Here is a 13,920-nt window from a genome sequence, read left to right as displayed (position 1 = left end):
TGTTAGATATATGCAACAGGCATGGGGGGCTTCTCATCCTCAAATAAATTCCAAGACTTGGTGGCCTATCATGTATCTTTTTCTTTCAAGACTTTATAATTTTCATTGATCTCATTTTTCCTTTGAGATCCCGTTGTATTCTTTAGCTATCTATCTTCAAGTTCTCAATTTTTCTTTTAGCTTAGACTTCGTGTTCCTGAATTTCCATCTTCAAAATTTGTTTTTATTAGGTAAAATCTTTCTTGCTTTGTGTTTTTTAATTTTTTAGCTTTCCAAAATGTTCTAAAGTGACTCTAGTGCCTGCATGGGGCCATATCCACTTCTCTGGCGATGATTTGTCTGATGTCATGATGACCCAGATTCGAAACAATTGAATCCCCCATCCACCACTACAAGAAAAAACAGTATTCATAACACTTAAAAACTGCTAACCGGGAGTATTGATAACGCTTCTGAAAATGCTAACATAGCCCCTGTTATTAAAAGTCCTGTCTTTTCTATAACAGTATTCGGATGTTATCTTAAACTATTCAATAACACATTTTTAGTTGCTATAATATTCAAATAATAACATTTAGTTAGAGTATTTAGTTATAAATTTGACGTTTAATCTTATATTTTTTGCATAACACTTTTCCACTGTTACATTTGATTATTTTGAGAACATTTTCAGTTTGTTATATTATATAAATCATAACGATTTGTTATGCTTATAATATGTTTCTAAATCATAACATATTAAAAGTCTAGTAATAAAATTTTGTTACTTTAGTGTGGATAATATATTTTAAATTTTATTTTGATAAGTATACTTATAAGGTTTTTTTTTTTAATTAAAAGATTTTCATTATTGTATTTTGATAAAAAATAATCAAAATTAATCATAAAATGTAATTCTCAATAGATTGATAAACCATAAGTATTACATTAAACAATAACTAATTCAAACCATGAATGTGTCTACTTCATGAGATCTTAGTTCTAACTTAAGTTTGAAAGCATAACATAATAAAGTTTTATAATTTTGAACATTTTTTACTTCAAAAATGAAAAACAGAAATATTACAAGATACACAAAGGTAAATCATGCATGAAACTTGCTCCATGGCATTACCATATAGAGGTAAACTAAGAGCCTCTCAGAGGCCGTCATACAAAACCCAAAAAGCTGAAGAAGGTTCATGTGAACTGCCAGCCTGATCATCTCAACTTCAGTTTGGAATTGAATCTCACCACCAATGGAATTACCATCTTTAAGCCTTTTAACTGCTACTACTGTACCATCTCTAAGACAACCTTTGTAGACATTTCCAAAACCACCTTTTCCAACCAAGTACTTGCTGCTGAAGTTGTTTGTTGCCATCTGAAGCTCTCTAAATTGAAATCTCCTCAGGTTTCCAAGGCAAACCTCCTCATGATGTTGCTCTGAAATTTTTTAAAGCCTACAATTGTTAATCTCTTCTTCTTCTGTTTCTTTTTTAATGATATTGCTTAAAAAATGAGTTAGGTTTACTAACTGTTGACGTTAAAGAAAATTTGCTAGTTGTGTCTGTACCTCCACTAAAGAAGGAAACCAAACCCAAGAATTAGTAGACAAATGCAGCCCAGGCTTGAAGCAAATTAGAGCAGTTGTAACATGTTATTTAATGATAATCTCTCAAATAATCTATCTTAATAACAACAACAACAATTACAATATAGAAAATGACTTACTTAAAGGTCTTGGCAAGCAACCTTGGTACTGGACCACTTAGATTGTTGTATGACAGGTCCCTAGACCATTAAAAAAAATCCCATTAAACCTTTTTATAAACTATTCAACTTGTGATGGAGCCTTGATAACAAGTAGTATTAAAATGCTAAAAGTTGAAAAGAATTACAGGAAGGCAAGCTGTGTCATGTTAGCCAAAGATGCAGGAATTGCTTCACTCAAAGTGTTATTGTCCAGTCACCTGATACAATTGGAAGACACAAATCCATCAGACAGAAATTTTATATAAGCCTTTGTAGTGGAAACTGCAACCTATCACAAAATCTTAGAATGCATCTATGAAAGATTTTGACTTTACAGGTTGCATACACAAGAAAATATACTACTGAACCAAATAATATTGTATAGGAACTAGAATTAAATACACAAGGTACTATAAGAGAAAAGACACACAGATGAAAATTCAAGAAAAGAATAGATAGACAATCGCAGAATGGAAAATCTCTTTACCAAGAGTAATAACCAAAGAGTGAGACTTTTTTTTTCTTTCCCTTATTAATTTGTTATTCTAGAACTGAGTATCTAAACTTATAAAGTATGTGTCTACCAATTGTAGGATATTTAAAAGCACTATGTATTATATTTAAATACAAAAAGTATCAAATATATTTAGTGTTATGCACTGAATTCAGATAATCAAGAACAGACATAAGTTGCATCTAACAAGATATGAAATTTAATCTTTCTCAAATTAAGAAATTGATCTCACTCAATCCCCAAGCAGCTCCAGAATGCTCAACATTACTATTTTCAGATTTATGATACCTAAAGAACTTTATCGATACATAAAGATTAATGAAAATGAAAAAAAGATTCAGCAGCATAATTCTAAAGCACAACACAAGACTTCTTGTATCGACGGATTATATTATTACAACAAATTTTTGTTTCAAAAGAAAAAACCAGCGTAGAAAACTTTCATTGAATTTCGACCAATATGATATGTTGAAATGTATGTCTATAAAATAGGCGTCCAAGTATTTATGTATGCACCTAAAGAAAGAATACCTAGTGGATAATAAATAAGGAATAATTCAAAAGATTCACTGCCTTGATAGCTATTGGCTGAACTAAAAGCCAACAGGCTACGACACTGTAAAGGTAATATGGTTATAGGCATAAGATTAGACTCCTGAAGTAAATGAAATTCAACACACACAACAAAGTAATAGTTAATCACCTCATCAATATCGAGGGTTCCTTCGGAAACAATAGTAACATTAGTGACAACAGCATTGTGTACGTGATTGTGATGATGATGATGATTGCTGCATTCTGTATTATCCATCCCAATTGATGTAAAGAAATTAATCGATAACCAAAAAAGCAATTAACAGAAATCAACAATATGAATTGTCAAAGATAAAACTAACTACATAGGCACTTAAAAGACAAACATGTACTATAATAGTAATAGTCATAGTCATAGTAATAATAATAATAATAATAATAATCAACTGATAATTAGATCCTTCTAAAAATAGATTCACATGCATGAGTGAAAGTCCAGTTGCTGATCATGCACTTTGTCAAGATGAGAAGCCTGGGGAATTTTGGATCTTGTCCTATTCCATGTTAGCATTAGTTTGCCTCTACAAAGTGCTTAGGTTAAGAGTTAGTATAGCATTTCTTTTTAATAATTGAAAATTAAAATATTTAGATTAACACTAATCTATTCATAACACAAAATAAGAGACAAAGAAATTCCACCTAACCAAATACTTGTGTCTACTACACTACAAAAAACATGTCAACCATAGAGGTACACTAGATAAAGAAAGAACTCATTACAACATCAAATCCATATCGTCAACAAAGCCAAGTAAACCTAGTTTGTTATATATAGATTCTATTCACTCCAAATAAATTATTTTTTCTGATTTGAAGCCATACTATTTATAAATCAAATAAATTTAAAGGAAAAAAACAGAGAAAAAAGATTGGAAAGGAAAAATCAGAGAAAGAAAATAATACTTTTTCCAGTTTCATGTTGATGAGTTGTAGAACAGGAATTATCTACCTGAACTTCAGAATCAATCCTTTACTTAAAGTTATATATTCCAAAAAATTCTAGTACTGTCTCATTCACTTATGGTATATTTTGATGAAATAATTTCCTTTTAATGAATAATGACCTAATTACTTGAGTTGAGATTATTGAGCTTCTTGAACTTTGATTTAAAATGTGAACTCTGCTAGAAAACATTCAGGCAAGGGTTACTTTAGTTTTGATAAGAAAAATTTCTTTTGTGGCATCTTAAAATCATTTAAACACACTTGATAGAGAAAACAAACCACTCAAAACTAAAAAATCTAAAAAAAATATATGGCAAGTTTTTAAGTTTCAGCATAATAAACTTGAAAAAATCAGATTGAATGTCAAAAATGAGTTTTATGCAAAAATTTTGAAATATTTCTGTTGTGGCATCTCAATATCATTTAAATACACTTGTTAGAGCAAACAAACCACTCAAAAATTAAAAGAATATGGCAAGTTTTCAAGCTTCAGCATAACTAAAAAAATTCATATTGTATGCCAAAAATGAGTTTCATGCAACTCACACATTGGAGACTCAACCCAAAGATGGAACGGCAGAGGGCTACATCATAACCAGAAATAAATAATTATATCACACAACTCACACATTGGAGACTCAACCCATCACCACACTTCATGTGACTATTAGTTAGCCAAGAAAGATATATTCTAGAGTTCTCTTCTTCAAAAATAAATAGAAGACTAGCAGCAACAAATAAATAAAAAATCAACTTCAATATTTTATCTATAAATTTCCAAATCTTTAAACTAGCTAGTCTAATAATGACATGAACAGGCTTAGACAGACCTAAAACTCCAACAGTATTGGTATTCACTCAAATAACCTTACAAAGAAATAAAGAAAGCTTAATACTACCTACTCAATTAAGCATACTCTTATGTAGAACTATAATCTCTTTTCCAACATCCTAAGGACAACCTTAGAATCTAAATAATGCTAAAATTTGAAATTATATAACAATCAATCAACAAATGTGGATTCTTAGCACATCAAATGCATCTATACTCCAATTTCATTCATTTAATCTTTTGGTGTCACATTTGAGATAAGAGATGTCATTTCAAGTATCACTCACTTTTGATTTCTATATATTAGTACTTATACTATAAATATACAGTTAAGCAATTATATTACAATAATCCATAAAATCTAAAAGAAAAATGGAGGTGGTTTGTGATGAATGACGATTTTTAAATCTGTTTATGGTATGTAGTATACGAAATGATAGATATAACAACAATCAAAATTGATCATCGTGATTAGACTTCTAAGATCCAACAAAGTGTATCAAAATATAACAAGTGAATGCAAAGCCAATCTCATAACTATAAATAAATAGAAAACAAAATGTAGATTCAAACAAAAGCTTGGGAACAGCTACAAGATCAAAACTAAAATAAATAAATAATATAAGGAGTGAATGCAAAGCCAATCTCATAACTATCATCTAAACTACTTACCAAAACTGTAAATAAGAAAAGAGAATATAGAGCAAACAAAATCAAGCATTTCAAAATGGTTTCAGTCAGAGACAGTCCCATGCCTGAAATAACATAAAATTGACCATTGTCAAATTCCTATATATTTATCCCTGAAAATAAACAAATATATTAAGCTTATTAATTATTGAATCATGTTGTTCTATTTGTATGCCTCCTCCCATACTCATTCTAATAGCAAATTTGAACATGATTACAACATCAAACAACTTGTTGCCATTAAGGCATTATTTTTTCACACAATAGGGAGCAATGAAGACATAAAGTGTTTCATAACTTCCTTCAGAAAGCAAGTAAAAAAGGCTTGATACACTATAAACATAATCAAGCAATAAATAATGAAGGAAAACTCTTCAACATTATTCTAATCTGTGAAACTATGTCTCAAGGAAATAACTAATTTAAACTCTACGAAAATGATTGCATCATGATAAACATTATTTAATAATAACTATTATATTCTGGTACATTTCTAAATGCAGCCTATCAATAGCCTTTTTTAATATCAACAGTAGCAAAATAGAAACAATTACAAAAAGAACCAAAACAAGATAGGCAAAGTGTAATAAGACATTTTTATTTCTCAATGCTAAACAAATACTTTCTTCTTGGCACCTTTAAAGAATTTAAAGAGCATATGTTAAGCTTCATAAAAAAATAACTGTTATTCCCTAAAGTGCAAACACAACTACAAAGAAATCTACAAACATTTTTCATAACCTCTGTAGTGTAGATATATTCTATATCCTGACCTAGTGACAGAATACCCACGGGCAGAAATGAGGTGCATCAACTTAGGAGTCCTTATAGCATAACATCAATTAACATTTGAGTGGTGCCTCAACAACAAGCAACAATAATTATAGGCAGCAACAGAACAATCAAGCAAGTCAGCATGACCATGCATCAAATTACTAATTTCAATACTTTTCATAAAAATTCCCAATTGCTACTTGCAATTCACATTTAATGCCAAAACTAAGTAATTGAGATTAATGTTTACATAATTTTTATCAGTTAACCATAGCTTCAAATTTATATATATAGAAGTCAAACCCACAATGATAAGAAATTAAATTAATAGAAACAAAACAAGCATAATTTTGTGCATTGATATTAAATAATAGAAAAGAAAAAGATATTACCCATAGTTCGAAGCCCTTGCCAATTGCCTCAATTCATCTAGTATTTCAAAATTCTACAAAAACCAACTAAAAGGAAATTAAAAAATTCCTTTAATTAATACATAAATCCAACGAGAACCTGTGAGTGGAATGAAACAAAAATAGAAAAAAGAAGAAACTAAACCAGGAGTGTTTATTAGTTTCAATATCCCCAAATCAACAAAACCCATATGATTAATGGAGCTATAACACTACTTAAGGGTTTCAGTATCCCCAAATAAAATTTTTTAGTATCTCACAAATAAAAATAAAACTAAAAAATAGAGCACATTAAAGCAAATAAGGTCCGAAATTTCCCTTAGAAGAAAGATTTGTAGCTGAAATTTGAGGCAAAAAAAACAGAGGTAATGGGTGAAAGCTAGTAAATCTACTCAAAATAAGAGCATAACCGTCGAAAGCAGGGAGAGAGAGAAATATCGTCGAGCCCACGCACCGTTGAGCCCCGTTTCCATCGCTGTCCAGCCTCTTGTGCCAGCCACCTACATGAGAAATGGTAAGACTGAAGACAGATCCAAGAGGTTAGATGTGAAGGAGATAGAGAAGTGAGACTAAGAATAGAGAAGCGAAGGAGATAGAGTTGACTGAGAATAGAGTTGAGAAGTGAGAGAGGGAATGAGAGACTGAGAATAGAGTTAGGGATTGAGAAGTGAGAGACGGGATGAGAAAGGTTGGGTTAGATAATAAAACCAAAAAAAGACGCGTGTATTTTAATTGGCGCCTATTATTTCAGTTACCGCCATTTGTCTCCAAAATTTTGTATGTGTTTCTTATTATTTACCCATAGCATTAATAACGCTTTTTAAATTCTGTCATATTTGACTGTAATATTTGGTCAAAAATGTTGTAGTGCACATCAACCCACATAAGATAGGGGTTGAAAAGGCTCACGTTCGCGAGTCCTAGAATGAGGAAGAGGAAGAATAAATGAGGTCTTTGATGTCTAGTTCTACATCCCCAAGAGAAGAGATAAGGGGGACCCTGAGGTGGAAGCTATGGAAAAAAAGAAGACTAATATTGTGATAGAGGAAGATGACAACTTTGGGCTCGCAGTGGATATCGTTTTGCTTGTCATGCCTTAAACCATGTAGATTACCCATGCATCCCTCAACAAGGACAGTGAGTTGTACCTGGGCCACAAGAATGACGATCCACCATTCCCATAAGTACTTCCATGAACCTCCAAAAAGGTGAATGTTACGAAAAGAAACACTTGCAAGTGCACAAATCGAACAAGTAGTAAAATGGTCAAGAGACCCACATCATCCCACAGAGATTAAAAGTAATTAGAGAAATTAAGTACAATGAATATTCAATCCTAATTTTATCTAACCAACCAATTTGGAATGATTAATGAAAAATTTAAGGAAAATATTAATTGCAAAAGAAAATGTAAATTAAATTGGAAAAACTCAAGATATTGACAATTGTTAAGGTTTCTATTTCACTTTTAAATGATTATAATTCTATTCTATAATATGCCTAACTATTCATTATTCTAAAAAACCTAAACTATTATTTTATCTCTGTACCCTCTCTCGAGTGTCGCATAAAGAATGTTTAAGTAATGTCTAGCCAATATCTATATACGACCATTTATCCCTACTTTTGCACCTGAAAAAGTACGAGCTGACATGTCTTGTTCATTGTACAATCATATAACGATTAATGAAGATTTTTTAGATCCAAGTCCATGGTCTTGAGTTCCAAATATTTCATGTCGGTCCAAATGGAGTTATCATCAAGGAAATGGAGAGACCGCTTAGCTAGATCCTAAGATCACCTAAGATTAGTTCGTGTGACCTAATAAACAATTTGAGTTATCGTGGAATGTTTGAGCTCACTCAGTGAGACTTCAGATTGCGGGTGATGTACTGGATGGCCATATATGAATTCCTAAAGATCCGGGATTTATATCCCTGGAAGGATTATTATGATTTTTCATAAGAAATGTAATCAATCAAGAAATTAATAACATATATTGTAATAATTGGTAGTTACCCATTTTTATAAGTTACCTAAACCTATTCATTTTTCCTCTATAAATAGACAAGGAATAAACAAGAAAAGGGATGATACTTTTTATATATCAAAACTCTGGAGAAATTTTATTAGACGATTTCCTTGAGAAAACACATAAATAATATTGACTCGGGGACTAGGTGAATTTAACCACTGAAACACATAAAAATTGTGTGCTCTTGTTTCTTTTGATGATTTACAGTTTATATCAGACCTAATCTCTCTTTTTATTAATAATTCTCAGTTGATGGAAAACCGCGTCAACACCTACCTTTATTAAGTTCAACTCTAGAAAAAATTCTAACTATTCCATATCTCGATTTCACAACATAGAATTAATTTTGATATCTAGATAATTGCTTATCTCTCGATTTCACACCACCTAAGTTTTTCTACCCATTGCCAAATTATTTGAATGTTCTCCGCTCGAGTTCTAATTTTTACAATCTAAATAAATCTTAAATCATAAAAATATTAGAAAGTCCATATGGAATATGACAAAAGCATAAATAAATTAAAGTAGAACACATGAAAAATATAAAACTAAAATACTTCATAAACTTATAGAATTAAAAATCACAACAAGAGATCCATCTACCTCCTAACAAATAAGAAAATAGCCACACATAACATGGTTCATAATCTCAATATAATGTCAATAATATTGAAAGCAATGAAAAACTGTCAAAAACTCGTTAGACGACTTTGATTCACTTCCTTGATCCCCAAATATGTTTCTCCCCTATCTCCAATTGTGTTTTTATTCCTTTATATAAGTATTTTGGTTGTGCCCTAGTCCGTAGAGACATCCTTGGCTAATTGTACTTCAAATTTTGAATAAAAAATGTCCGAAAAAACCAAAGAATGGCACCAGGTGATACATCCCCACCTGACAGGCGACACATTGCCTACTCTTAGAAAATACATCGAACATTAGATGTTTTTCCTATTTTTTTCATCTTTTTCAGTGACACGTCGCTTCACGGGAAGCAATATAACATAATTGTAATATCTGCCTTTTCATTTTGAGGGTATTTTAATAATTTGGCTTGTGAGGTCAATTTGATAATTTTGTACTCTTGAAAGGTACTTTGGTAATTTCATATAAATGTGTATTATGTATGTTATAAATGCTGATATCTATGTGATTCCATCATCTTGAAAATAATATTTATGATGAAATACCGAGGATGCTCAAATTTATGTTATAAGCATTGAATCATGGTTTTCCTTTAAGTGTTAGGGAATTTAGTGTTGAAAGTATGAGATTAATTAAAGGAATGGAATTGATTTATTTAATTTGGCATTTAGTTAGAATATTTAATTAGAAAATATGAGAGTTAGTAATTTAATGGAAAATTAGTATTATGGGTTTAAGGATAGGTTTACTAAATATTAATGATAATGGTAACTTAGTAAATAGGCACTAGGGTTGCACTATATATATATATATAAGAGTATCACAAAAGGCTTAAGGTTAGCATCATAATCTAAAGTTGGAGGCCATATACGTGATACACAAGAGAAGAAGAAGCTTTGGTAAAACCCTAGGAGAAAAATAAGAACGTGATACACAAGAGAAGAAGAATCTTTGGTAAAACCCTAGGAGAAAAATAAGAAAGAGAAGAAGGAAGGAGAAGGGATGAAACTATCTACAAATAGTGATATTTGAGAAACTATAATGAAAATTAAGTGTAACATTTCTCCTCCAAGTCTCTGCTCATGTAGGCACAAGCGAGGCTTTATCAAATATTATGTTTGATAATCACTTGAGTACCTGGCCACGTATCAAATTCCTATAACATCAGTTGGTTTTTCAATGTCTGTCAAAGTAAAAAAATCTTCCACATCCTTCCCTCCTTTCCATATAAAATGGACACCATTGATAAGAAAAGTAAGAAACCTAATAGAGATGGATGACCTTGATTGAAATAATTTTTACCCTTATATATATATATATATATAGGTTTTAACCCTAGTTTCCTTAATCTTTATGCTATCTTCATCATCAAGAACCCAAAAGCTTGTAAACCTCGAAAATCATAGAAAATAAAGCTTCCCCCCTCCTCAGCATCATCCACCTCCTTGGCTCAATTAAATCACTGTAAACTTGTGAAAATGATTCAAATAAATCACAAATTATTGTAATTGAAAGAATTAATTACAATATAAAAAATAAAAAGAAGAAAAAGCAAGGAAGAATCTATAGAGAAGAAAATGTATCCCTAGAATATGAATTTGATTTGGAAAATCAAATTTGAGTACCAAAGGCATGACAATATTGAGATTGTTTTCCAAAATCTCTATATCTAGCATTCCCTTGTGAATTGCTTGAGGCTACTATTAGTAACATATTACCGAGTTCGCAGCGGAATGCATGGTGGTGAGCCCAGGGAATAACAAAAAATAATTTTATTTAAAATTTTTTTTTAATAACATATCATTAATATACATACATTAATTCAAACACACATAGAAGAAGAAGAAGAAGAAGAAGAAGAAGAAGAAGAATTAACTTACTAGTTGAAGCCTATCAAGTGTCATTGCTTACTTCTCGTATAATTAAACGAACATAGCTCAAACAGAGATCTTTGAAACCGTTCTCTACACCTCAAGACGTGTGTGGACACATAGAGAAACTATGTGATTCTAAAATACTCTCAACACATGAGATCTTGGAATAAGCTTTGAAAAAAATAGGTTTCAGTTTAGAGAAAATAATACAATAATGTTTTCTCTTTGTGAAAAATATGAGAAAAACTACTAATTTTTTTTTTCTAACTTATTATTTGTATTAATGAATTAAATCAAATTTAAAACATTATAACCATTAAGATAATATTCAAATAAATAAAACGACCAAAGACCGAGTCATGCACTCAGTTACATGCCAATCACAGCATGACACATGTCAATCCCAGGGTATGTGTCTTAACCACTTTCATTTATTATTAATATTTAATAATCTATTTATTCAAATTTGATTTCATAAATTATCTAATAACTGGTAACCAATCTTATCATATAATTAATTATATTTAATAATTAATCATTTGAATAAATAACTGAACCAATTCAAATCCAATTTGAATTATGAGATTTATCTTTCACATTTAAATAAAGAAAATATAATTAATTCAAAATTAATTATTTTATTAATAATTTTAAAAATTAATAATTGATTAATTAATCTCAATTATCATATAATTACATATTTTTCTAGAGAACAATTTTCTTCCAAATATTTCATTTCACAATTTTAACCCTGTTTCAACTCTTACCTTGAACATTGTTGATAGAGCCGGCTAAGAGACCTATGGACCTATAATTCCAAGCTCCAATAAATTTAGATTATTAATTAAACTTCTTTAATATAATAACCTTGTTGATGCGGTTTTTCGCCAACAGTGTATTAAGAAATAATAAGGTAGATTAGTGCTTAATAAACCGTAATGAAAAATAAATGAATTCACTCAAGAACACATAATTTTTTATGTGATTCAGTGGTTAAAATCTGCTTAGTCCACGAGTTTATATTATTGCTGTTTCTCCCTCTATTTTGGTAGAGTTTCGGTATTACAGAATGATGGGCCCTTTTCCTGTCCAATATTCCCAGTATTTATAAGGGAATTTCATGGACAGGTTTGGGTAACCAGGTGAGTCAATCACACATTTACATAATGATTACACTTAATAAAAATAATTCCCATATATATGGGGATACGGCTTAATTGCAGAATAAATATGTCTGGCTATCTCGGATAATAAATATGACAGTCCAGTCATGGATAAGCGTATCAGCAAATCCCGAATCTCTGGGGATCCCTCGGTATGCGATATTCTATAATTACCACGAGCTAGGTATCTCCCCCAAGCTCATGCTTCGACAACTACTTTAATATTCTGATCTTGCACTTCATAGCAATTACATCCTTAGCTTGGGTTAAACCCAAGACGCTTATCACCATGTATGACCATGTGAAACCCGAGCTGTCCACGTGGATAATAAGTAGATATCATTCCCTTGGTTATTTCTCCGTATATTTATTTGCCAGCTGTACCTGACCTGATTGAATGAACTTGGGCTAAAATTAGGGTACAACAAACCATATTTAATAATCTCAATATTATTCCGCTACAAATATGAGATTGAACTCTTAAAATTATAAACAATTCATTTAATGACTACTTTGTAATAAAGTATCCATTGATATAAACATTACATACAATTTAATCAATTATTGATGGTTCATCATTAAAGAAAGTATAATTTGAATGTTCGACCTCTTTAGTTATCTCTTAATATCCTTAAATACCTTTGACCTTACTAGTGAATAGTTAATTCATAAACTGATTTATGAATTTTAGCTCAATAATCATTTAGTTTGAAAAGTCAACATTTACGGGAACCATTATTATATTTTATATAGGAAAGATATAGATTCCATATTTGTTTACTATGTCCCCAGCAATCTACACCAATGAGTCCCCAAAACAAAAGTTTTCAACCTGATCATTTTGACAAACCATAACGAGTGAATCAAATGACACAAATGATATAAACATGAGTTCATAGTAACTTCAGGATTTAGATCAATTTGTATATGACCATCTATTGATATGTTTAATTAATACTTTATGATGAAATATTAATTAAGTATTAATAACATATCGGGTTCAGTTCTATATAATCTCATTATATAAAGAACATCCACTAAGATGTCTTACCACATAAATGATCCAGATCTAGATTACATGTGTAACGACCCAAAATCACTAATAAGGCTTAAGGGCCTTGATTAGTGTGCCAGAAGGGCAGGTTGGGATTTATGTGTGATTTTATGAGTTAAATGCATGGTTATGATTTAAAGCATGCTATATGACTATTTGTTTATCTGAGATGCATGACTATGTATATTAGTGTGCATGTAGGCCCGGATCGTGTTAGAAGGGCATAATTGTAATTTTGGCCATGTTAGGCATAACTGTATTGATATGTGATGATTGTTGAGACCACATTGTGATGTGGATGTATCTGTGATTTGTGACTCGAGGCGATCCCAGTGAGCAGGCTAGCGGAAAGTCATGGCGGGAATTTATACCCGGCTCAGGGCGAGCCTGGGGGTATAAGCAGGAATTTAGAGAATAGATTGAGATTAATTTTGATGATGGGGAATACTTATTTGGTGATTTATCAGGAGTTGGGAAGCAACGGGATAATATTAGAGACACTTCAGGATTAGCGGGAATTGGGTGAATGACTAAAATGGCCCTACTTGGACAAAAGGATTTAGAGTTAATAGGAGGGAATTTTGGTCATTTGGCTTTTAGAGATTGATTTATGAGGCTTTATATACTTAGTGGGATTGGTAGAGAGAGGGAATGGC

General features: G+C 31.0%; 1 long non-coding RNA gene across 1 annotated transcript; it reads right to left on the bottom strand.

The window, feature by feature from the left end:
• Nucleotides 1-1,712: 1,712 nt before the first annotated feature.
• Nucleotides 1,713-3,037, bottom strand: LOC133830923 (uncharacterized). The gene is made up of 3 exons (XR_009892296.1): nt 2,952-3,037; nt 1,881-1,952; nt 1,713-1,773 (listed from the first exon to the last, which is right to left on the bottom strand). It is a non-coding gene; the product is annotated as an uncharacterized LOC133830923 (long non-coding RNA).
• Between the last annotated feature and the right edge of the window lie 10,883 nt (nt 3,038-13,920).

The sequence above is a fragment of the Humulus lupulus genome, chromosome 4 (genome assembly GCF_963169125.1).
Source record: "Humulus lupulus chromosome 4, drHumLupu1.1, whole genome shotgun sequence".
NCBI lineage: Eukaryota > Viridiplantae > Streptophyta > Magnoliopsida > Rosales > Cannabaceae > Humulus > Humulus lupulus.
The sequence above is the reverse complement of the archived record's forward strand: the minus strand, read 5'-3'. Positions and strand labels throughout refer to the sequence as shown.